The sequence below is a fragment of the Martes martes genome, assembly GCF_963455335.1.
Source record: "Martes martes genome assembly, chromosome: 10".
NCBI classification, from domain to species: Eukaryota; Metazoa; Chordata; class Mammalia; order Carnivora; family Mustelidae; genus Martes; species Martes martes.
The window spans coordinates 31230971-31256279 of record NC_137898.1 but is presented as its reverse complement, the minus strand read 5'-3'; the positions used below and the strand labels follow the sequence as shown (position 1 = coordinate 31256279).

The 25309-nt window shown below is 44.7% G+C and overlaps 1 protein-coding gene across 2 annotated transcripts in view; it reads right to left on the bottom strand.

Annotated features, from left to right (window-relative positions):
• Positions 1–23555, bottom strand: part of LOC308350479 (uncharacterized protein) — a 177554-nt gene extending 153999 nt beyond the window's left edge. Inside the window, exon 1 of one of the 2 annotated variants that reach the window (XM_080815793.1) lies at positions 23416–23555. The gene's annotated coding sequence lies outside the window, so the exon portion shown is untranslated. Of the gene's footprint in view, positions 1–6389; positions 6467–23415 lie in introns of those variants that run through there. The other variant, XM_080815792.1, reaches the window with a different exon arrangement.
• Between the last annotated feature and the right edge of the window lie 1754 nt (positions 23556–25309).

Below are 25309 nucleotides of genomic sequence, written 5' to 3'. Positions count from 1 at the left end.
AAAGCTTTCTTCTTCTTTTTTAAAATTTTATTTATTTATTTGAGAGAGACAGAGAGAGAAAGAACCAGGAGAGAGAACCAGGCTTCATGGCCAGAGGCCTGATCCTAGGACTCTGGGATCATGATGGAAGGCTTAACCAACTGAGCCACCCAGACTCCCCTTTTCTTTAAAAAAAAAAAAAAAAAAAAAGATTTTTGTTTGTTCGTTCTTTTAAGACTCCATTTTTAAGTAATCTCTACACTGAACGTGGGGCTCGAACTCACAACCTTGAGATCAAGAGTCACGTGCTCTTCCAACTGTGCCAGCCCAGGGTCCCTTAACCATTGCCTCCTTAACAGTGGGCAGTATCAGTAGCAAACCCTTCACTCCTCAGCAAGGCCTCAGAAGCCCTTCAGGAGCCCCTTCGGGAGGCAGTCCCACTCACCAATGTCTCATTTCTTCCCCCACTGCTGCCACCAAGCACAGCAGCCTAGCCAAGCAACCATCTGTCCTGGTCACTTGTCACGTGCCTGGCACGGTTGGGGCAGGGGAGGTCAGTGCCACAACGATCACATGCTGGATCCATGAGTACTTGCATTTTCCTAAGTGAACTGTGTTCTTTTCCTTCTCCAGGTCTTGGTTCAAACTACCCTCTCTGATTGAGCTATCTTTCCCATTCCTCTAACTTCCTCTCTGTTTATAAGAATCAGCTTTAGAGTTCAGCTCGCCTGGGAAATCGTCATTGACCCTGTCCCTGAGCCTGGTTGGGGAAGGCTCCCGTGTGTGATGATGAAGAAGTAGGACTGCGTTTCACTTTAACAAGCACACCCAAATTTATATTCCAGATGAGTGCTGTCCTCTTTAAAGAAGTTATTTAATCCACTTTAAGAGAGCAACTGAGTTTCTGATGTTAGTAGCCTCTTCTTCAACGGCTAAGGAATACATTAAATTTCCCAGAACATCAGGCCACTAAGGGTGGCTTCACTTTTCCCACATCTCAGAATTCTGAATGAGTCAAAAACTCAGGGCCAGGAGGTAACCTGGAGATCAATTCAAGTCCTCTTTTTACAGATATGGAAACTGAGGTCCAGGGAAAGCTGAGGTCATCCCAGAGATCAAGTAGGAAGTGAGGGACAGAGTTTGTGCAAGACCTCAGTTTTTCTTTAAGCCAAGGACACACTTAAGACTTCCATTTTTTTTCATCTCACACTCAGAAGAAAAATTCCTCCCACCACCTGCTCTGAATCACATTCCATACTTTGTTTTGCCTTTTGCTTCCCAAGTTAAAGTATAATATTAAGCTGGAAATTTAAATCAAAGGTGGAATATTGTAAGAGCTCCAGATGGTTTCTCTATAAGACATGTTATGTTGAGGCATGGGGCCATCCCCAATGAGCAAAAGCTAATCCCGAAGTTCCAACCAGTCTTTAGTACAATGTTCTTTAAACATCACTTATTCACATATCATCATCTCAATTGTTGTCAGATTTGACCACCACCTCTACTAATATTCACTTATTTCTTTTCTTTGACTCCCTTTTCTTTAACTCATTTTTAATATCTAATTTAAATAAATAAATAATCCAAGAAATCATGTGTTTTATAAGTTACACTGTTCTCCTAGCACATAAAAGATAAATACATAACTATTAAAAGAAAAAATATTCATGTGCCACTTAAAATCACTCTGCAAACTACCTCCAGCATGCATATAACATTATAGGGAATTTACTCTTATTCTAGAACACAGCTGATTCCATCCAAAGCAAACCCATTTACTGGTATGCTCCATAAGTTTCTATTCAGTCTTCCGGAGGCAACTATTTTATCTGAAATGCCAGTCAGTAGTAGCAAATGCAGATCCCAACCGAAAGCTTATCTTTACACTAATAGCTTTTCTTATCAACCGCTAGATCACTATGCCTTCCACACATTTGATCTGTCACTTTGTTTGAAATAATCCTTTACCCTAATGTTCTTCACTGACTATTAATAAATATGAACAAACAGCAAAAATAATTACCCTTTCACCTAGGAAAACACTGGTGACTACGACTTAATGGTCTACCAGTGACATACGGCTTTACCCAGCATAATGGATGCAAATGTGTAACAGGATATGGGTAAGTTATTTTCACACAAGCTGTCACTTGTCACACAAATTACATGGGCTTCTTAGCTGTTTAATTCACAGATTAAAAAAAAAAAAATTCTACTCATAATACCTGCATCATTCCTAAGCTCCTGGGAAAAGCAGAACCAACCCACGAAACCACCCAAGAATAAAGACTATGGCAGCAGGACATTTTATGTCTGTACGAAAATTCTGCTGTGGGTGGCGGAAGGAATGTTGGTCAGAGTCATTGAACGATTCAAAAGTCTTCAGGGGCGGAGAGGGAGACCCACGATTATGAGCTAAGCCCAGATCTGGGTGCCACATCAGAACAGGGCCTCATGGAGCCAGCCGTATGGTTTATGGACGGGCCAGGCCCAGACAAGGTGAGGCGGGGGGGGGGGGGGGGGGGGAGGGTGCTGCTGGCACCATTCAAATGCAATGCTAAGGTCGGCTGCTTTGCATCATCAATCTACCCCAGACGGAGCCCTCAAAACAGTGCTCTCCTTGCACATTCCTGAGGAGCAGTGACTGGGGACGGAAGGCTGAGCGGTCTGTGTTGCCAGGGGGCCCTGGGGCCTGGGGCTGCAGCTCTGTGGCTGGCTTCCGCCTGGGGTTCTGTTACCGTTTTAGGAAACTAGCAGATGCTTTTGCAAACTGACCTGGTTTTAGTCACTGTTTGGGGGGGGGGGTGAGATTTTATTTGTTTATTTGATGGAGAGGATCACAAGTAGGCAGAGAGGCAGGCAGAGAGTGGGGGGGTGTAGGTCCCCCGCTGAGCAGAGAGCCCGATGTGGGGCTCGATCCCAGGACCCTGAGATCATGACCTGAGCCGAAGGCAGAGGCCTTAAACCACTGAGCCACCCAGGTGCCCCTTAGTCACCGCTCTTACATCTGAGAGCTGGTGTATTTTATATTTTGCCCCTTTATAACAAATAATGATAATAATAATAATAATAGCCAGTATTGATCCAGTCCTTAGCATGTACCAGGCACTGTTCTAAGCAGTTTCCATGTTTGCACACATGTAGAATCATAGAAAGTTGGACGTGGAAGGACCCTCTGCTACTGTGGGGAAGAGCCTTGGACCGATGCCAGGAGAAATGAAGTCCGGGAAATTCTGGGCAAGTCCTGCCTCTCCCCACACCTCAGTTGTCTCATCCAGTAAGGTGGTCAGATGAATGAGAGGTGATGAATAGGTTTCTAAAATAATTGCCAATTCTGAGCCTCTTGACCTGTTTGGGACACTGTGTTGAGTGGGATTCTGAGCCACAATCCATTCATTAGCCATGTCCGCTACCACGGGCCCAGGAGCAGAGACTCAGCACATCATCTATTTGCCATCTCCAAAGAAAGTATCTCTAAGGTCCCCTCCTGCTCAAATTACTTGAATTCATAGTTCCAGCCCAACTGTGTCACCAAGTACAGTCTCCTTATAAATTAAAAAAAGAAAGAAAGAATTGGCTTTGGGAACCTGGATACCTCATTTCTGTCATTAGAGCATGTGATCTTTACAAGATCACAATCTCGAGCATCGCTATCTCGAGGATGAAAGAAAGGTGTAAAGCACACAGCCCCGTGACTGGCACACAGCTGATGTTCAATGAAGTAGAAGCCATGACTGGGATATTCCTTCTCTTCCTCCTCCTCCTCCTCCTCCTCATCATCATCAGTCTATCAGCCCCAAACTGAATTTACAACAATTTCTGATCTATGATTTGTAGTTTAAGGAACATACGCTTAAACAAAAACTGATGAGTATAATTTTCCTTGAGAAATAAACTTGAGCACCTTCCCAAGGAAAAAATCACTCAGATATTTCATTATGGAAAGTCGCTCCAATACACAAAAATAGAAAATATTATAATGAACCCCCATGGACCATCCCAAAGCGTCAAGAATTATCAATTCATGCCTACTCTTGCTTCATCTATATTCCCACCCACGCACCCCCCCTTTCAGACAACATGTATTTTTTTTTAAGCAGAAACCAGACATTTCATCTGTAAATATTTCAGTATCTATCTCTAAACAATAGAAACTGTTCATTCTTCGTAATTTTAAAAGAATTTGCTAACTGAATGACGTGGCAACTGCTAGGCATAATTAGGAAATGATTGCCTCACATCTCTAATAATATTCCATAAAAGTCACTAACAAGTGTATGCATTAAAAATAATAATAATAAGGGGCAGGCTCACGAGGCCACATGGGAACTGTGGTATGCATGATTTGTTAGAGCTACACAAAGTGAGTTATTTCATTCCTCCAGATATTTATGACACCGCTAAAACACTGAATACATCAACATCAGAATTAATCATGAATAATATTTAATTAGTGCTTGACAAGGATCAATTTGGCAACCCTTTTTGTTCTTTCTCCTTCCCCCAAATAGAAAAATAGTCATAAACTAAAGTGTTTTATTTTTTCCATCTGCTTCTGGTAAAGCGCATCCCTGAATTGCAAACTTAGTTGAGATCTCCCGAACTTTCGTAGACCCAGGTAATTAGACTCAGATGCTGTCCGGACTGGGATTATAAATCAAGTCTGTATATGTAAGCAGAAAACGGACTGCTCACACCAAAGTGGGTGTTGCTGTTTTTCAAGGAGTCGCCCGGGCAGCCGGCAGGCCCCGCGTCTGAGCAGAGCAAAAAGATGCTTTCACGTGTAGCTCCCATGTCCATGGACGACCTCTTCTCTCACCTCTGCAACCCCAGAAAGCATGGATTATAAACGGAATACTTTATTTACAAAAGAAAAAAAATTCTTTGGGACACTCAAGCAAACATTCTGCCCAGAGCTGCGTTCGTAGGCACAAGCCAGGAGACTCAGGCACGAAGAAGGTACACGCCGTGACGTCTACCCAACCAGACTGTTAACATCCATCCAAAACACTCGGCGCCCTGAGGACCTTCGGAGGCACCGTGTACCCTTCCCCATCAGGGAGTTGTGTTCTCCTACAGAATGATTAGGAGAACTTTCAACCCATTGTTCTGTAACAACAGTTGCATTCATTTAATTTTAGCAGAACGGCAATATTTGTTTCAGCTGAGTTAGTGTTTTAAATTGCGGAGCCGAAGAATCCTGGGTTTTTGAAGATATTGGAAAGAAAGTATTAAATGGTTGTTTTTAATATGGGGTGGGGGTGGTGTCATTCTAAGAGATCCCTTTTTCTTTATCTCTGACTCATATCAAGTGGAACGAGGGTTGAAATGCCTACTGGAGACAACACACAGCATCTCAGAAGACGTGGAGAACAGGAGATCGGCCAAGCACGTACATCCTGTATCTGACAGAAGGCTCACAATAGGCCTGTGGGGGACAGATACAGTCATCAACTCATGGAGGAGAACACACAGGCTCATGTGGTTAGATAAGGGTCCAGGGTCACTGCGCTAATACTGATGAGTTAGGAACCCAAACTCAGGCCTTTCTGACCCCACAAGTCCAGGTCTGTACCATACAAACTGATCCCCTATAAAGATCTTCCAGAGCGCCTGGGTGGCTCAGTGGGTTAAAGCCTCTGCCTTCGGCTCAGGTCATGATCCCAGGGTCCTGGGATCGAACCCGAATCGGGCTCTCTGCTCAGCAGGGAGCCCGCTTCCCTTCCTCTCTCTGCCTGCCTCTCTGCCTACTTGTGATCTCTGTCTGTCAAATAAATAAATAAAATCTTAAAAAAAAAAGATCTTCCAGCTTCGTAATTATAATTACGTAATTATAATAATATAATATATTATATTATATATATTATAATAATTATAATAATATAATATTATTGAATTCTATGTGCTGCTAAGTGCTTTATATGAAACTTGTCATTTATTCCTCACCTCTGTTCCTCTTACTCCCATCTTCCAGGTGAAAACGATGAGGCTTAGAAAGGAGATGTGAGGTACCCACCAACACACAGGGAAGTCTCCTGACTGCTTCACATTTTGCTACATGTACCAGAAAGACAAGTTGGACCACAATACCAATTATATGCCAGGAGATGACACTCTGAAGTTCTGAGTGCCCAGAGATTTGTAGATACCGCTGACGGCCTGGGCAGGTGCCCCATACATTTCACACTGTGTAAGGGCATAAAGAATTGAGAATTCTAAGCCCTCCAACAGAGAACGTTCAACACACACACACAGTGTAAGGACCACACAAAAAATGGGTACAAACTGCAGCTGAGTGATTTTCACAAGGGGGAGGAATGGTAAGAAGGGAAATGGCCAGAGTTTATCATAAAAAGCTAGGCTCTTGGAAGGTATGATGGGGATAAACATTCTATCTGGTTCTACCCTACCTGTGCCAAAATGCTGAAATTCCCTCCTCTGTAGCCTGGGAGATGAGGTCAGTGGATCTTGTTTCTGCTCCACTGACTTTTCCACACACAACCTGATAGCTTCTGGAAACAAACCAAAGATTACGAGATCATTAAAGTATGTTATTTTAATTAAAGGAGGGTCCTATGTAGAGGGGGAGAGGAGAGGGGCAGTAAGCCTGCTAGTGGTCAACCCAAGCACTGGGTGAGACTCACCTGGGCCTTTCTCACCATCCCTCCTTCCCAGTCTACCTCCACGCCACAGCCTGACTGGGCCCAGTTCTGCTTTTACACCCACATCCAACTGGGTCAACCCACCTAGAACCTCACACGTGACATTTTCCAGATATGCCTTGAGAGGTGAAAAGTTAGTGCCTTAAAGCAGTAATCACCACAAGAGCTAAGAGAGAGGCTTGAAATTCAATAGGGCTTTGAAAAAGGAAAGAAAAAAGAAAGTCTAGACTGCCAAAAAAAATAAATTGGCATTGTTGTAAAATTGTGTTGCACAGCGAGAATACAAATATTATTCATGTTAAGGAAAGGGCTGACCCAAGACGTGATTTATAGGCACTTCAAATGCAGTACAGGAAGTAAACGGAAAAATTAGGGTACAAGGTCACCGAGTAGGCAAGAGTCAACTTAAGGGTAAAGTTAAAAACTTTCGGAAGAGAGCACACAGTTCAGCTTGCCATATAAATTAAGATCTGTCCTCACTTTAAAGAAACAGAGAAAACCGACTATGAGAAAGGCTGCGTTACTAAAGGCGTTTTCTTCCCCACTTGCAAGAAAGCAGGAATACTTGTTAGAGGGTGAGAAATGCCAAAGGGATATTTCATAAAGAAACAGAGGGGAGGCTGATGCCATCCCAGAACCGACTCTCTTGTCAGTAATGTAAACAAACAGCACCACAGGTACAAGGGCTCACGAGGCACTGTCCTGAGCCAGACAGAGGAATCCAAACCGAGCCTTGTTTTCAGGGTCGTGTTGCTTCATCTTTTTCCTAAAACAGTCTAAATGGATCTGGATGGCTCCTAAACTTACCAATGGCCAAGGAGCGACAACAGAAGCAGAAAGGGGCTGCGGCTGGGGAGCTGACTCTGCTCTCTCCAGTCTTCTTGCTCTCTGGCTATTCCGTTTCGAATACAGCGAGCATTAAACGCAGTCTTGTTTTGTTTCTTCTTTTATTTATTTATTTATTTATTTTTAAGAGATTGTGAATGTTTCCCAAAGGACCGCTAGAGGGCAGAGCTTTGTGACGTTCCGAAATTACTAACCGCGGAGCCCGCCAAGACCTCCGAAGGGCCCTTATCCCCCTGGGAGAAGGAAACCCGGCGGTGGCAGGGCGGAGCTCAAAACCGCCTGATACCGGGTCGCCCAGAAGGGGGCGCTCCGAGTGAAAGGGACGAAGACGGAGCACGGGCTCAGTCAGCCGGCCGTCCAGCGTCGTCCTTGTCTCTTAAACCGCACGCTCCACTCCCTCACCTGAGGCTACTTTCACAGTAGTCCTTCCCTTGACCAAGCCCCTGATGTTCATCTTACTATGATTTCATCGGCATACGAAATACTGGGTGAGGGGACCTGGCTGGCTCAGTCAGTGGAGCATGAGACACTTGGTCTCAGGGTAGTGAGTTCAAGCCCCACAGCTGGCAGCAAGCCTACTTTAAAAAAAAAAAAAAAGAATACTGGCTGAGAAGAGGAAGCAAATCAACTCTGGGCCCAAAGCATCCCTTATTTTCAGCCCCCTTTGAAAACTCTCCGTCTTCTGTTGGGCTATTAGCCTGCAGCAACCAGAGTCAAACATGAAAGGAGCACCCTTAGAGCTGCTGTGAGGCAGAGAAAAGGGGCCAGGAGAAATTCTCGGAGCAACCCTGAATCAGTCGTTGGCTGCCACTGAGGGCTCCCACAAAACCCAGTCACTTTGGCCTCTGAGAGGCTTTCTCAAGCTGGAAGACAAGAGAATGTCTTTGCGGGGCCCTAAACCCCTTTGCAGCCCCCGTCACGGGTCGGAGGACCCGAACACAAGGGCTCGAGCGAATTACAGCCCATCACCCACTTCTGCAGGAAGGGTCCTCACCAACCCATGTCTGGTGCGGCTAACAGACAGAAATCTGATCTCAGCCAAGGATGTGGGAAGAGGCAATGGGAATTTTCTCTTTCTTTCAAACTTTGAGTTAGAGACCCATTAATAATTATTGCCATTATGAAAGCAGGTACCTGGGCAACTTGCTGTGTTAGTAAAGATACTCCCAAGGAAAGAGCATGGCTTTTAAGAGTACACCAGGGCTCTGGGATGATCAGTGAATTCCAGTAGTAATTCAGGGTGGGCTCTTTTGCTTGCTAGCCATTACCCCTCACCCCACCTCCAACAGACAGAAAGAGAGAGAGAGAGAACCTCAGAGCTTTCCATCTGAGATGAACAAGCCTTAAAATCCATCCAGGGCTGACTCGGCTGTGTACTCTCTGTATGATCCTGGGCAAATCAGAAGGACTATCAAAAATCTACCTTCCTAGGAAGGTTGTAAAGATCAAATGACAAAATACATGGAGAAGACGACTTAAAAATTCACACGTACAATCATAACGATTCCTCCCCCACTGCACACATACAAGCTGCCCCCAATGACAAGCCATGCCATAGTGTATTTTGTTAAGGGACAGGCCAGTGAGGGAACTGAAATAAGCCTTTTGTAAAGTAATACGTGTTATTCATCCTAGTCTAACTGAAATCTGGGTTTAATGACTAATGACCACATCATGACCAAGCTCCAAACCATACACCATTTCCCTCTTTGTGGACTCCAAAAGGCATTAACGCCAAACCTGGTCCACCACTCGCTGGTTTTTATGGCTGTTGCTGTTGCTGTTTTAGGCCAAGTTCTCTGCTGGGATTTGCCAAGACGGAGGAAAGCCCCGGCAGCCCCCTCTGTTAGTGGTTGCGGATCTTGGGTTCGATCCTGGAGGCTGAGAGCATGCCCCGTGGGGAGGACATCAGTGGGTGAGGCCACTCCAGGGCCAGGAAGGTGGAGAAGCGTATTACCACAGCGGCTAGCTCTGGCCAAGCCAACCATCAGTGCTCAGGTGTGATACCAAACACAGAACAGAACGGGTCTTCAGAAACAGCCCAGCATACTACTAGGTTTCTTTACGAAAGGTTTTCAACTACTAGGTTTTCTACTACTACTACTGTTTTACTACTAGGTTTTCTTTCCTCCCAGGGCCATCCTTATAATAACCCAGGCGGTGGTTTCTGTAAAAGCCAGATTAGATCATCGTGCCTGGCCTTTTAGAAGTTTCCACGACAGATGGAGGGACACAGCTTTAGAGGAAAGCCCGGCTCACATCCGTCTACATTCATTATGGCCCTGTTCTCCGAAATGCTATATGTTATCTGGAGCCTGTTTGTTTTTATCTGTCAGAGTGGTTTATTGTTAGGGAAATGTGGTGTCAGCTGTCTCTTCCCCACCATCAAAGCCGCTTCATTAAAGTTAATAGTGTTTGACTTGCAGAGATCTCTTACCAAGGTAACCCAAGAAAGCCCCTGCTGGCTGTTATTTTTCCGGCAGTAAAGGCACCAAATGGATGCAGTAACTGCATTAATCTTTTAGGAAGGAGAAATTATAAAAAAAAAAAACAAAAACCTACCTCATGACTCTGTCTAGTAGCTGCTTAATAAATGTGCCTTGAATTCATGAGGCTAATGTCACCCTTTGATTTGGGACAAAGCTCAGAACCAAATGGCTTACGATCCTGACTCTGCCGCTCACAGCTCCGTGGCCCGGGGCCTGTCGCTTCCCCAGACTGAACTTCAATTTATTAATCTCAGAATTAAGAGGGTTAGATTATAAGGGCACTTCTTCTTTAAATCGGGAAGCCCTCTGGACAAAAGTAATCTTGCAACGAAGCCTGAAGTATAAAGCAGATAAAAGCAAACTTTATCTAGCTAAAAGGAGAGAGACCAGAAGTCCCACCTTCTCAGCGTATCTCCCTTCCTTCCTCACCGCCTCTGTCTACACCCACCCTCATCCCTTCCCCAGGGGTCCTGGGCAACCTCTGTAGGCCGCCACCCCCACCCCGGACTTCCTGGAACAGCATCTGAAATCTACTAGCCTAGAAGGAATCATCTTTAAGGTCTTATCTGCTTGGAGTCTGGTTCTGTGATTAAGGAACTGGAGTCAAACCCCATGAGGACAGTTTCTAATTAATGTAATAACTCTATGAACGTCTCTGCTCAGTGCTGCAAACATTGAATGTTTGGGTTTGGCGTTGTTTTCTGTTTATCTTCTAATCTCTGCTTTCTATTGTGTCCTGTCAAATTGCCCTTCACCATTGGAGTAGTGGGTCTCAAGCAAGCTCTGTCACCTGGGTCACTGTCACTTAGTGCTAGTTCAGTCTCAAATGTCAGTGCGACTCAATTTAAATCTCATCACCTCCCTCCCCTGCAGGGCGGTCTTCAGCATCCTTCCTCCCCCACCAGGCTGCTCTTTGGGGCCAGAAAACCAGCAAGAGAGTCAAACCCAACAGCCCTGCTCCATAGCGTGCACCTGACCACAATCAACTCAGGCATCCTTGCCACATCACCCAGCGCACGAGCAGGCTGCCTGGCGGCCAGCCCCGCAGCCTCCTGCCATCTGTCTCTGGTCATCTCCTCTGTTGAGCAGGCCAGGGGACAAGTCCGCAAGGCTGCTGCTACCCAAGCGGGTGTCCAACGGGTCATCTAAAGCCAGTTTTCCCTTCTTGCAAGCAAAAGGGAATTTCTCCCCTCAATTTGTTGAAGGAATTACCCCCAGCCTCTGCCACTCCCTCATAGAAAGGGGGGGACATGATGATTACTCTTGCTCCAAAAGGCTACAGCCAGCAAGACTCTCCCCTCTCTTCCTTCCCCCAGAACCTCCATGAAAGGCCTTCGGGATGAGAGAAGGCTTGAGTCAATGACTGGAAGTAGGAGGATGTAGTAGGCTGCCCCCACAGTAGGGTGGAAAGTAAGGGATGCAGAAGGGAAGGAGAGGGGGGCACGTTATCATTGGCTTTCCATAAAACGTTGCATCTGCAACCATGCTTCTAGTACCACAGACAGAAATCCCACCAAATATCCTGTACACATGTACGACTAGGATATCTACCAGACTCTATCTGTATTTATACATATGGTTCAGACTTGGATGGGTACCAGCACAGCGCACCTGCGGAAAACTCTGAAGAATCCCAAACCACACATTTAGTTTTATTTTTTTTGGCCCTAGTCTCTGAGGGAGAGAATAAAACAAGAGCAACGAGAACCCTTCCTTCTTTTTTTCCTTCCTTCCTTCCTTCTCCCCTCGCTCCCTCTGTCTCTCCGTCCCTCCTTCCGTCCTTCCTTCGGCTCTGTCTAGGGAGCCTTTCCTTACACCAGGCACTTGCTTGAGGCCATGGCAAATAAAACATGTCCCCTGCCTGGCCACGGTTACTCAAAACCACAGAAAAAATTCCACTTGTATAACATTTCAGCTTTACTTTTCCAGAAGCTTTTATACCCAAGAGTTCACTAGGATCCTCACAATAATGGTTAAGGTAGATATAATCACTGTTTACAACAGAGAAAATAGAAATACAGCAAAGTTAAGGGACTTGTCCACTCTCACAGCTAGTTAAGTGCCTCTGACTTCTGGTCCCTGGCTCTTTCTGTTTGACCAAACCGAACCCAAATGTATCCTGTGATTTCCTTACAACCGCCATTACAATGACTGTACATTCCAGATTTTTTCCAGGATCCTTTCAATTTTAAATATTCTGTTCCTTTGTCTTCCAAATTGGACTTGTCAGACTGCTTGAATTAGTTCTGAAAATACAGTCACTTATATCAATTTTAGGTTTGAAAAATATTGCCATCGTGGACTCTCTTTTTTTCCTTTAAACATTCTGAAGTGAGATTTAAACTTTATAGCATTAAGATTATGCAAGAGTCACAGTTTTTCAATCAAGTCATCCTTTGGTGTAGAAAATTATTTCAGTACACACATTATTTAAGCTATTCTGAAAACTGCTCTGACATTCTTTTTATTAATCTTTTTCCTGTTTCAAATCCTTCCATCGGGCATTTCTGTCAGGCTTCTGAAGGGTCCCATATGCACACTTCCAATGCAGAAATGTGTTCTTTTTTGGTTCACTGGAATCTTTCAGAATGTCTGGCACTGAAACAGATTGGCTTTAATTAAAAGGCTATGATTTCTGTGAATTCCCATTAAGTTAGTGAAAGAAATCTGCATTTAAAAAATACAGTTAACACATTAAGGCACACTTGTACTGAAAAATGCTTCATGTTTAAAAAACTACTTAAGCAGATGAAACTAAACTGCCTGTAATAAAAATGGGCTCATTTTTAGTAAAATCCTTCACTTCTGAAGAGAGGGGTTAGTTTAGTACATATGTGCCCAATTAGCCATAAAAACTCAACTAGACATGAACCATGCAAACCGCCAGTCCGCCTGTTGATGTTAAAACATAGATCCTATTAACAGGAATGTAATTTAAATGGTTAAAAAGTGATAAAGTACACAAGTATAATCTGATAGGGTTTGAAATATGATACTGCTGGACACCGATGACAAACCAGTTTTGAATTATGACTCCAGTGAAGTCTGAAACAGCTCAAGCATGTTAATTAGTGATCCACAAATTCAAGAACTGCATTATGTTATGTTATATATTTCTATTCGGTCACACCTCTTTACCCACCGGCAAAAGCATATCCTCTAATAGTCAGAGAGGAAAGCCAGAGGAAGCTTTTTGAATTCTAGGTCCTGGATACCCTAGGAACACCTGACATAACTTTCCCTCCTTCAACTTACTTATGTTGCAAATGTGATCCAACTCAAGACAGTTTCTCAAGGAACAATATTCCAGAGGACCCGTGAAGTGCAGAGAAGTTCACCAGTTACTGGGAAAATGCAGGAAGAGCTATCAACGGGGTCACTTCTTTCCACATGAGTGAGCCCCGAGCTGTGTAAGGGACACTCCCACATCAGCATGGGAAAGCCCGAGAGGGGCAAGAACTGGGCAGAAGCGATCTGAATCATCTGTTATAGCTTTATTAGAGATAAATGTGAGCCGATGCACCTTACTTTTTATTATAAAATAACACCCTGTCCCTTTATGGGATACGCGTGAGCCCATCAAGAAGATCCTGATGGCTCACCACTGAACTGGTGACCTTGCTTTGAGAACCCCCACCCTGGGTGCTTATAATATTAAAGGCAGGATTTGGATTTCTTAGATAACCATTTATAAATGAAATCAAATAGGTTATTTTGGAAGGCAAACTAAACTCCCATCATCTCATTTGACTGTCTCATCTTTTTAAATGGCCACAAAATTGCACTTGACCATTGCAATTCCAGTTCTCTCCAGTTATCTTCCATCCTTAGAATCAGCTCCTCAGGCCTAGTCCAAACCCTGTTTGCTCAGGTTCAGCAAATTCCCTCTGCTGTCATATTCATTGGAAAAGAGAAACATATTATAACACTATTCTCCACATACTATGCCATGATCACATACTAAGCAAATGGCTAGGAATAGTACGCCCTACCAGAGGACCTGAGCTCTTTCAAAATTACCAAATGAGAGGCTGAATAATGCGTTCTAGCTGGTGTCCCTAAAATAACTAGTTTCTTGGAGGAGAAGGAGGAAATCTGCATGTGAACCCTGGCAAATCAATCTATGAACCATGGGGTATGAAGACCTTCATTCAAAGTTCACCAAATGTTACTGTGGCTTTACATCAGTAATTAGACTGAAATTCAAGAAAGAGAAGCTGTCATTGCCGCCGTCCTAACCAAGCTCAGATTCATATCTCCATTCCATTTTCTGCTGCACCTCTTCTGAGCAACATTATATCTTGCCTGGACTGTTGCAGTAGCCTCTCATGTTTACACTGCTGAAGAGTTAATCTTCCAAAAGTCCAGCTCCAATAAAATGGCTCCCCTGATCACAAAACTTGTATCATTGGTTACCAATGCCTGTCCGCAGAATTAAGGTCGCATTCCTTAGCCTGGGATTTGAGGCACTCTCGTCTTTCTGATGTCCTTTCCCACTTCATTCCCAGCAGTCTGCAAGGCCCAATCCTCTCTGTACAGACTGTATTTGCTCCTGCAGCTCCCTCACCTAGGGTACTATCCCCTGTCTTCATTCCATCTCCTTATCACCACCCCGCTGAGTCGAAATCCTTCCCATGGGTAAAGCCTAGAAGAGAGGAATTCCATCTTTGCTATAAAAAGTGCAAAGAGCAGTGCCTGGCTTAAAAGCACTCATTAAACATTTTCTGTTATTGTTGTGGTTACCGCTGCCCCTGTGAGTGTGCCATGAAGTCCTTAATCTTCACAGACGGACTAACCCCTTGCTCCTATGGGATATTTAACTGTAGCTCTCTTATGATGTGCCTAATTAGTTCTTCTTTACTCCTATAGTTATTTAACTATACATTTCATCTCCTCTTATGGACTGTGAGTTTCTAAAACAGATCCAATTTCATTCACTTTTGTATCTTCCATGTCAGAATACAAGGCCCTACACGCAAATCTTTGAAGAAAAATGTTACATATCATGCCAAGCCACAAGGGGGCACGATTGAGCCACTGTAACAGTGGAATCCTCCTAGAGTTATTAATAAATTGGGTTTTAGAATTGAAAGGTTTGTTTTCCCTTGAAGGTCTATTTGTAAATCTGTTTAAATATATATGCATTATGTATGATTACAAATCTATTCATGCTGACATGGAAAGATAGCTGTGATATAGTGAATTTTAAAAAGGAATAAGCAAAATAGAATGTCTATGATCCAATTTTTGTATAACATCTAATCTTAAATATACGTGAGAGAAATAAAAGTCTGGAAGAATATCCACCAAAATATCCACAAAAATGTTGTCGGTCATCTCTGGGAAGCGGGGGAGGAATAGAGAATGGGAGTATGGAGGTTTTATTTTCTATTCTGAACCCTTTCAAGGTTTTTTAAAATAAATAATACATATTAAATTTTATAATCATTAAAATAAAGCCATTTCCTTTAAGAAATCTCCAAGCAAAGCGTTTATTTTATTTCTCTTGTTACCTCACCTCCAGCCCCATATTTGATGTATTTAAAAGTAAATATTTTAGGAATTTTCTGATAAATTAAAGCAAAGAATCCCAAATTCTCTTGGTACATGGGGCCCTTAGTGTCTCAGTAATTTTTTTACAGCACCCCTTGAATGAAAGAAATACTTAACAGTTCCATTTCTTAAGTGTCAAAATCCAAACAACTTACCAAGTATTTATGTCCTAACAATTTCGTGGCCATTTGAAAGAATAATACACATAAATTGAAAAAATGTATTTTTATTTCATTCTTAAATGGCCACAATTACTTATTAATGGACAGTGTACCCATCTTGGGCACCATACAACTTCTTAAACTTCGGAACCAGATTGGACACTGGCACTCTCATCTCCTACTCCACATTGATTTTCATTAGGTACTCAGTTTTTAGCACAGCTTACAACCACCTAACACCCAGCTTCACAAAGACAGGATGCCACTGGAAGGAATGCAGTGCGACCTAATGTTGAAACTATGAGCACCTTGACCTCATAGTTCTTGGGCATCCCACAACCGTCCAGTAGAGCTGTGTTTCCCCTAAAAATTTAATTTATCTCACGGTATCCCTGTGTGTTTACTCCAGCGCTCCTGGGCGCCATGGCACACATTTTGGGAACCAGTAAATTCAAATGATAAAACTGATTCCCTGTAAGGCTGGCAAAGGAGGAGAAACTCATTAAACTAGACTTGAAGTTATTCCAACCTAATAACTCAGTCAACACTATTTTTGTTTTCTCTAAACTGAAGTCTTCGGGGAAGGAGAAAAGGATGGTGTGGGAAGCTGGGCTGAGCGCTGGATTCTGGTGGTTTCTCTATATCCCTGTTTCACCAAATTCCTCTGCCAATGATTCTCCTACTCAAAACTAAGAACAGCAGCAATCTCCGAAGCAGCATGTTCCTGGGAAACACCCAAATTCTTTTCTGTGGTGTCTAGGATCTCCAACCAACCTACTCACTTTTCCGCCCCTCCACCCCAAAGTCTGAGGGTTTACAAAGATGTAGGAGAGCACAGCAGGCCCCACAGCACAAAGATGTAGGAGAGCACAGAGAGACTCAACTGCTAACTGAGTTGGCCCTCATCTTTCCCTGGTGAGCTCCTGGGACCAAGCCCCCCACTCCCCCCAACACGTATAGAACTATTGCTATCCAAATCCACTTGGAGTCTAGATTAAGAAGTATTTTTCCCTAGGGTTTAATGAGCTCAGTCTCACATCTTGATTTAATGTGATGGCTTGTGATTTTCTATTATCAATTAGATAATTGATAATAGAATACGTTAGAACACTATTCGAATAGAATACTATTCTAATAGAATACTAAAACAAACTCAAAAGGCACCTCCAACTTGTGGGGAGGGAAGTTCCATGCAGAGACTGCTTAAAGAAGTCCGTGGAGATCACAGAGAAAAGTGAAAACAACACAAAGGTCCAAATGAACAGACAGGTGTGGTCTATCGAGCTGTACAATGGTGTCTTATCTTTCCTTTCTTTCTTAAAAAGAAAGGAAATTCTGACCCATGCTACAGTATGGATGAACCTGGAAGACATTATGCTAAGTGAAGAAAGCTAGTCGCAGAAGGACAAATACTGTGTGATTCTACTTAAAGGAGGTCCCTAGAGTGGTCAAATTCACAGAGAGAAAAGAGAATAGAGGTCACCAGGAGCTGGTGGGGAGTGAGGAGTGCAGAGTTATTGTTTAGTGGATACGGAGTTTTGGTTTGGGAAGATGAAAAAGTTCTGGAGAATGGTTATACAACAGGGTCAATGTATTTAAGGCCACTGAACTGTACACTTAAAAGTTAAAATGATAAATTTTAGGTTAGGTATATCATTTGATTTTTTTAAAAAATCACAGCGACGGCTTTCTGGTAAGGGAAGACTTTGATTTAACTGGAAACGCGTCCTTCAATGTCACTTGAACAGCTTGTAGCAGATCTAGAGATAAGTCCATTTGGAGGACCTGGTGTTAAATCCACACAGGATGTTTCAAAAGCCAAAGGCCTGTTCCAAAGGAAACAATGTCTAAAGGAGAACAGTAGCAGAGCGCAGAGAAGAGAAAAGAGCTTCCACCTCCTCCAGGCCTTTTTCCTAAGAAAATGCCAATTTCCCCCACAGTTTCCCAAACCTTCAGGCACAAGTGTGAAATCCTCGCTCCTCTCCCTCTCAAAATCGATAATGCGCTTCCCCAATGCTGCAAATCCAAGGCGTGACAAAATAGGCCCTAGAAGGACTGCTTGAAGAGACCGGCAAATGCAAACCCACCCGGGTACTAGAACACAGTGTCCTGGGAGCAAGGCTTCCTGCGAGATGTTTCCTTGTTATCACGTGGGACTGACGTTGCTAAAGGTCTAAGGCATTAGGCCTGCTCCTCACTTGAAGTTTGGGGTGGAGGAGAAGGGGTCTCTGGGGATAACCTGGGAGATTCTGGAGGATACCTTCTCTCTAAAGGCTCAGAGGAGTCCTGCAAGACAGAAATTTGAATTCCGCAAATCCTCACCCATTGATCATTTTTAAAATGTGCCTAGCTCCTCCCCCTCTTGATTTCTCTGTTTTGTAAGTGGCATCCAATCTCAAATCTTTAGTCTTTTTTATTTCTTTCGTCAACACATTCCATTAGTCATCAAACTCTGAATTTAGCTCTAACAATACCTCTTCCATCACCCTTTTTTCCCTTGTCCCCAGCCACCATACTAGTTTATGTCCTTATAACTATCTCAGTAGCCTCCTCCCTGGTCTTCATATCTGTTTTCTTCCCTAAAGACAGCCTGCATCGGAAGAATGTTCCAGATCACCGTGCTGAGCATGTCACAACTATGCCTAAAAAACTTCGGTGGCTCCCCATTACCCACTGGATAAAAAAGAGCAGACCCTTTAGTCTGGCTTGTGAGATTCTTTGTGGTTCTCACTCCAACCTGCCCTCCTAGCCATGTCTCCCACCACAGGGAAACTAACCCTACAGTCAAGTCAAAAATTCTCCATTCCCTGAATGGACCTCAAGGTTTCCCATCACACCCCGCCCTTCCTCGCCACCAGCCACTTGCTCATCCTCAATCAGTTTTGAACCCCCTCCTTTTCTCCTTGTATTTTTATTTAATGATTTATTTATTTAACCTGGGAGCGGGGAGCACTGGAGAGTAGGGGAAGGAGCAGAGGGACAAGAAGAGAGAGAATCTCAAGAAACTCCCTGCTGAGTAAGAGCCTGACCCGGGGCTTGACCTCACAACCCTGAGATCATGACCTGAACCAAAACCAAGAGTCCTATGCTCAACCAACCAAGCCACCCACACATGCCTCTCCTTGTCTTCATCTATCTTTGAAGTCTGGCTTAAATGCTGGGACTTTATGAAATCATTGATCTTTTCTTTGAATTCTCCCAGACACTTCAACAGTAGGAATCTCATAGTTCATAGTATACTCAGCTTGGCTTAGTGTCGTAAGTTTCAAAATAGTCAACCGTACAGTTGACCCTTAAACAACACAGGGGTTAGGGGTACCGACCCCCTGCACAGTCGAAAATCCACATAAGCCTTACTAGTCTATAAACACATATTTTGTATGGTACATGTATTATATACTGTGTTCTTACATTAAAACAAGCTAGAGAAAACATTATTAAGGAAATCATCAGCGGGGGCAACGGGGTGGCTCAGTCGGTTGAGCCTTCACCTCTTGGTTTCAGCTCAGGTAGTGATCTCGGGGCTGTGGGATCAAACCCCAGGCTAGGCTCCACACTCAGCACAGAGTCTGCTTGGGGGTCTCGCTCCCTCTGCCCCTCCCCCCCATGCACTTGAGAGCATCCACGCTCTCTTCCTCTCTCTCGCTCACTCAAAAAAATAAATCTTTAAAAGAAATCTTAAGGAAGAGAAGAGAAATTTACAGTATTGTACCATATTTATTTTAAAAAATCCACATTTAAGTTAACCCACACGGTTCAAACCTGTATAGTTCAAAAATCAACTACATATTAAAGTATTCCATATTGAAGGACCACAAACAAGTTTGAATATAAAACTGTGCTATCATCTCTTACTTTCCCCAAATGCTTAACATGATGCTTTATACATAAAAAACTTTTAATGTCTGTTGAATAATGTTTAACACACACCATCAAATTCCTAAACCTCAATTATATCCTTAAGCCAGTGATCGTATTCTTTTTTCTTTCTTACATCACAGACGTTTTTCCTAATGAAATCTTAGATGGAATCCCAATATATGTCTTACAGGAAGATTTTATATGTGTTCTATATACAGAGTAAAACACATATAAGTGGCATCTCATTTTATGTACCCTTATTTTAAATTAAAATTTATAGCATTTCCTATTATTAAGTGAACTATGAGACTAGCAGGCTGTTTCGATGAATATAAAATGTGAAGTAGAGGGTTACGAGTAGTGATTTGCACTCAGCCATTTCCACAGCCAGCTTATTTCTGGGTTTTGATTGGTTTCACATGATTTCAGAAAATCCTGACTCACATTACTAAGTCACAGTGTGCAACTTCATGTGAGTGGACATCGGCAGGGTAACGCATTCTATTTTTCTGAAGCTCAGATACAACCTACTAGATCTGTGACACATTAAGAAAGCCATACACAGAAATTAAGAACCCAGAGTCTGGGGGCACCTGGGTGGCTCAGAGGGTTAAGCCTCTGCCTTCAGCTCAGGTCATGGTCTCAGGGTCCTGGGATCGAGCCCCGCATCGGGCTCTCTGCTCAGTGGGGAGCCTGCTTCCCCCTTTCTCTCTGCCTGCCTCTCTGCTTACTTGTGATCTCTCTCTCTGTCAAATAAATAAATAAAATAAAATAAAGAACCCAGAGTCTGCTCCCAACCCTGACTCTCCTCGTTTAACAATGCAGACCTTAAGCAAGTTATTGGGCCTCAGTTTCTGCACCTGAAAACTGGAAATAATAACGGTTCTTCCCTCATAAGGTTGTACAAGAGAAAGATAGTGTTGGACAAATGTATGCCCCAATAGTCTTCAGTGTGTTAAAATGTGGTACAGGATACACTGAGGTGTGCAGTTTTGATGTTTTATTATATACTCAATCGTTATCAAAACATTTATACGTGTAACGCATAAAGAATAGCAGTATAATGGAACTCATGTTCCCAACTGGCAATTACTGTTGAAATGCCCAGTGCACCCCTCCCTGATCCCGTTCCCTGTCCTCCCCCATGAGGGAACAGTGACCTTTGCCATACTTTATAAATTTTTGTTTAGCACTTACCCTATTACTATGTGCCAGGTTCTGTCCAAAGTGCTTTCCAAAATGTCCACCTCTCACCCTCCCCACAGCCCCACGAAGCGGACAGCATTCTCATTGGCAATCTACAGATGCAGAGCGTGGGGCGCAAGGAACTGTGGCAGCATGCTCCCAGGCAGTTTGTACACGGAGCTGCCAGCATTTGAACCCACACAGTGGGCCTCCAGAGTCCCTGTTCTCCCACACACCCAGGCTTGACACACGGTGTTAAGGGCACTCTCACACTCCCTACATGAACAGACACTGACTTAACACCCACCATGTGCCAGGCACCGGACTGGGCACTGCAGAGTTTAAGGAAAAGCTTCTTCCTCTCTGACACCTGACAGTTCCCAGAACACTGGTTCCTTCTACAGGTGCTGACTCCAGCTCTCTCACAGGCCCAGGCAGCCTAGAAGCGCCGGCAAGCTGTGTGTGGCCTTGAGGAAAGGCGAGCAGGCCCGGCCACTCCACCTTGGTGTTGGCCAGGGTGGGTCTTGACAACAATCAATCCCCAAGGAATCACGGGAAATTCCAAACTTTCTGCCCCCACTCCCGGCCTCTTCCTCATCAAGGCTTCCTCTGAGATGTGAACCACGTAGGACTGCGCAGGAATCCACAGCCTCTGCCAGCAAGCAGGCCAGTTACAGCCTCGTGGCCCAGCCCACAAGGAAAGATCTCAACTTTAGCGAATGTCACTCCCCTAGTTATTCTCTGTGCCTGGAGTCCAACAATAACAGAGCGTTTTTCACAAGCAGCTCCCACCATGAACCTTGCCGCCTCATGCATGCAGCCAAGCACTGAGAAGTGCTAAAGGGTCGGGGGTTCGCATGGCCAACAGTCCCAGGCCTCTGGGGGAGAATCCCGGGCACTTTCTAGTCCAAAATCTGGCCCCAGAATAACTGCCTGAGGCCCCAGCTGCCTCCAGGGCCTACTTCCTGGGGCTGACCTGGGTCACAGTGGGTGGGGCCCTAAGAAGGCCCAGCAGATCTGAAAGCAGCTGCACCAGAGCCACCAAGAGAAAGAAGCAAGGGGTGGGGGACAGGATACTAAAGAAAGATCTTTCCTCCGGGGTCACATTCAGCGAGTGCTCCGGAGGCTATATCATATCGCGAAGATTGGTTTTTCAGTAAATTTACTTACTCAATACCAGCCCTGGCAGATCCTGGGATTGGAGGTATGGTTCTAGGATATAACAGCAAAGTCCCCTACATTTTTGAGGTGGGGGAGGGGCAACAATAATCAAACTAATAATTTCGGATCGTGATTAGTGCTTTGAAGAAAATAAAATATCTTTGTCCCATGGGGGTGGACAGGGAAATGAATATGAGCTAGGATCTAAACGAGAAGGTGGCAAAGCAAAGGCAAGGGAAAAGCATTCCAGGCAGAGAGAACAGAAGTGCAAGACCCTGAGGCCTCTGATTAAATGCTGATCAGGGGTTTAAAAAAATGTTTGATGAAAAACTAGTGCTCTCAAAATTCTAGGACATGGTAGAGTTATTTCCTTAAGAGCATAAAGATCAAAGTGCTGTGTTGGAAAGAAATTTGTCCTTGGCTTTAAACGAAGATGCAAAAAGAATGTCTGGGGATATATATTTACATTTATATGTCTCACAAGGATCTTTTTAAAAAGCTTTCATGTCCTTTATCCTTTAAACTTTTGTAATATAGGTTGAAAGCATGATACAATCTTTCTCTTCCAGCTCAAGCACTGAAAGATCTTTCTCCTAGAACTAATGAAGACATCCGTTCTGTCCGGATGTAATTTACCTCCCTTGTTCCAGATTTTGAAATAAGAATACCATGTACCCCTAATTGCAACTTTGTAAAAAAAAAAAAAAATGTGTGCACAGGGAGTAAGACGATGGGAGACTAGGAAGGGGTGGCAGATGTTTTTCAATATTCCTTTGTTATTATTAAAACTGGGAAGAAAAGATACATTGTGCCTAACTGTGCAATTTTCTTGTCTTCAATGTAAATAAATGTGTTTTTAACTGCTGTTCATGTCCCATTTCCAACATCACCACCACCTACAACCTCTCCCGGCTACAAATAAAGTTGAAAAGTGCAAGTGGTCTTCACAAACCCTCGTACAGTGAGTGTGTCGGCTCATGTACAATCCCTGTGCACCCTTCTTTCTCTCCGTGGACGGAACTTCTTGGGGATCCTTCGGGATCCCGGCCATATTTCCCCCCAGGCTCTTATTAAAACCAGGTGCGCGGGAGGCGAGCGTTTTGCACAGAAAAGGCTTCGCTTGGCCCAAAGCTCCCCCTTCCGGTGTGTTTTCTAGAAGGGATTCGTGAGCTGAGCAAAGAGAAAGTTGGCAACTCCTGCGGGGCGGGCAAACGGGGCGTATGGTCAAGGCGGACCCGCGCGCGGCCTGGCTGCGCCAGGGCCAAGTGTGCAGGGGCACCAAGTGAGTCGGGGACACGGACACTGCGTCCCCGCCGCCGGGAGTGCGGTCGGCGCGCGGGTGAAGCCCCAGAACCACAGCTCGGCCCGCGGGGGCCGAGAAGAGTGGAAGGGCGGCAGCGGGGCCACCGCGGACCGGAGCGTGAGAGCCGCGCGCGCGGAGGGGCCGGCAGAGCTCCCGACCCGCGGAGCTCGCCCGCGGTCTGCTGCCGGAACCCGCGCGGGTCGCGTGGCGCTTACCGTCGGCGGCCAGTGGCGCTCACGTCTCCAGGGTCCCGGCCGGGCGCGCGGGGGTGGGGGGAGGTGGCGCGGGACGCTGCGGCCGGCGCGCTCGGAGCTGGGGTCACCGCACTCGGGGCAGCTTGGCGCGGGGTGCTTGCGGACCTCTCTGCCCGCGACCTTTGACCGGCGGTCGGGCCTAGGAGGACGAAGACCGCGCCCCCTCCCGAGCGCGTAGGGAAACTCGTGAGAGAGCTTGGGAGAGCTTGGTCCTGCTGGGGCGGGACCCCCACTTCGGGCCCAGCCTTTGGGGTGACGGCGTTGGTTACTTGTGGGGGTCAGAGATTTGAGTGTGGACGCTTTCATCAGACCCTAGAGCTATTCAAAGTGGAGACCACGGGACGACAAGAAAGGAGCATTATTAGGTTACAAACAGTTAAGGGGCAGAGAACAGGGAACCCCAAAAATACGGTTCCAATTTTTGAGCGGCCACTTACTATTCCTTGGACCAAACGGCAAGCCGACTTTTTTTCTTTCTTTCTTTTTCTCTACTGCTTTAAGAGCGCTTTAACTAGGCTCTGTATAGCTTCGGTTCCGACAGCCCTGCATGAATTTTCAGTAACCCCAGGAACCGCCAGCCAGACAAGACGGTGAGAAGACCTCCCATCCCCAGCGTTTGCCTGCACATTTGTCCCATGAAAACTCCAAATTGGGTCACCCCAGCATGTCTTCTGGGCATGATGCCCTGTTTGATGGGGAAAAGTATTCTCAGCCCCAACCCCAAGATCCTGTGATAGTCAACAAAGGGAATTCTAGAGAAGTTTCCAGACTGAAGCAATCCTAGTAATTTCTGGTAAAACATTATCTAAAGCCAGTTTCTCAGATCGTGGTCCAGGGACCACCTACATCCTGGGATCCTTGGTAGAGATTCAGGATTTAGGGCCTATACTACAGCTAATGAATTAGATTCAGAATGATGAGGCCCAGGAATCTGCATCTTTAGAAGCTTGTCTTTCGAGGTTTCTGCTCAATATGGTTTGAGAATTACTAGACTTAGCCCTTTATTTGACACTGCTGAAACGGTGCTTGTTTTTCCATCTGGAGCACTGCCTTAAAACTCTCAACAGTGTTAAACATTCTTCTTCTTCTTCTTCTCTTTCTTCTTCTTCTTCTTCTTCTTCTAGTGTAGGCCACAAAATTTGGCTTCCAGACAAACTGTGCCTTATTTCATGAATTTAAAAAAACAAAACTATGCCAAAGCGTTACTTCCCGCCATCTAGGGCTCTGAGCAAATTATCTCCTGATAATTTAAAAAACAAAAAACAAGGTAGGTGGATTATGCTGAGTGTCTTCTACTAATGTTGGGCTATTTGTCATTCTCAGCCCGACCCACTCCTGTCCTGCTGCTATTGACTGAATGCTTGCGTCCCCTAAAATTCATGGTGAGACCTCATCCCCGACGTGATGGTATTTGGAGGTGGGGCCTTTGGAAGATGATCAGGTCAGATGATCCCTACTGGGATTCAGGACTTTAGAAGAGGCTTGGGAAAGCTGCTTCACCCTCATGCCATGTAAGACACAGCTCGTGGATGAATGGCTGAACCAGGAAATGGGTTCCCACCAGACACCAAATCTGCCAGTGTTATCCTAGCTTCCAGAACTGTGAGGAATTTCTGTTGTTTATAAGCTACTGAGTCTATGGTATTCTGTCCTAACAAGCCCAAATGGGCTAAGACACCTGCTGGTTTTTCTTCTGTTTCGCTCAAGCCTCAATCAGCACAGCTTTCCTGATAAAATGGAAGCTGAGCCTGTGATCATGGCAGTTTCCAAATTGCACTGTGCAATAGAGTCATCTGTGGAGCTTCTTAGACTACTGACCCACACAGAATGTCAGCAATCCCAAACATATTTGTTT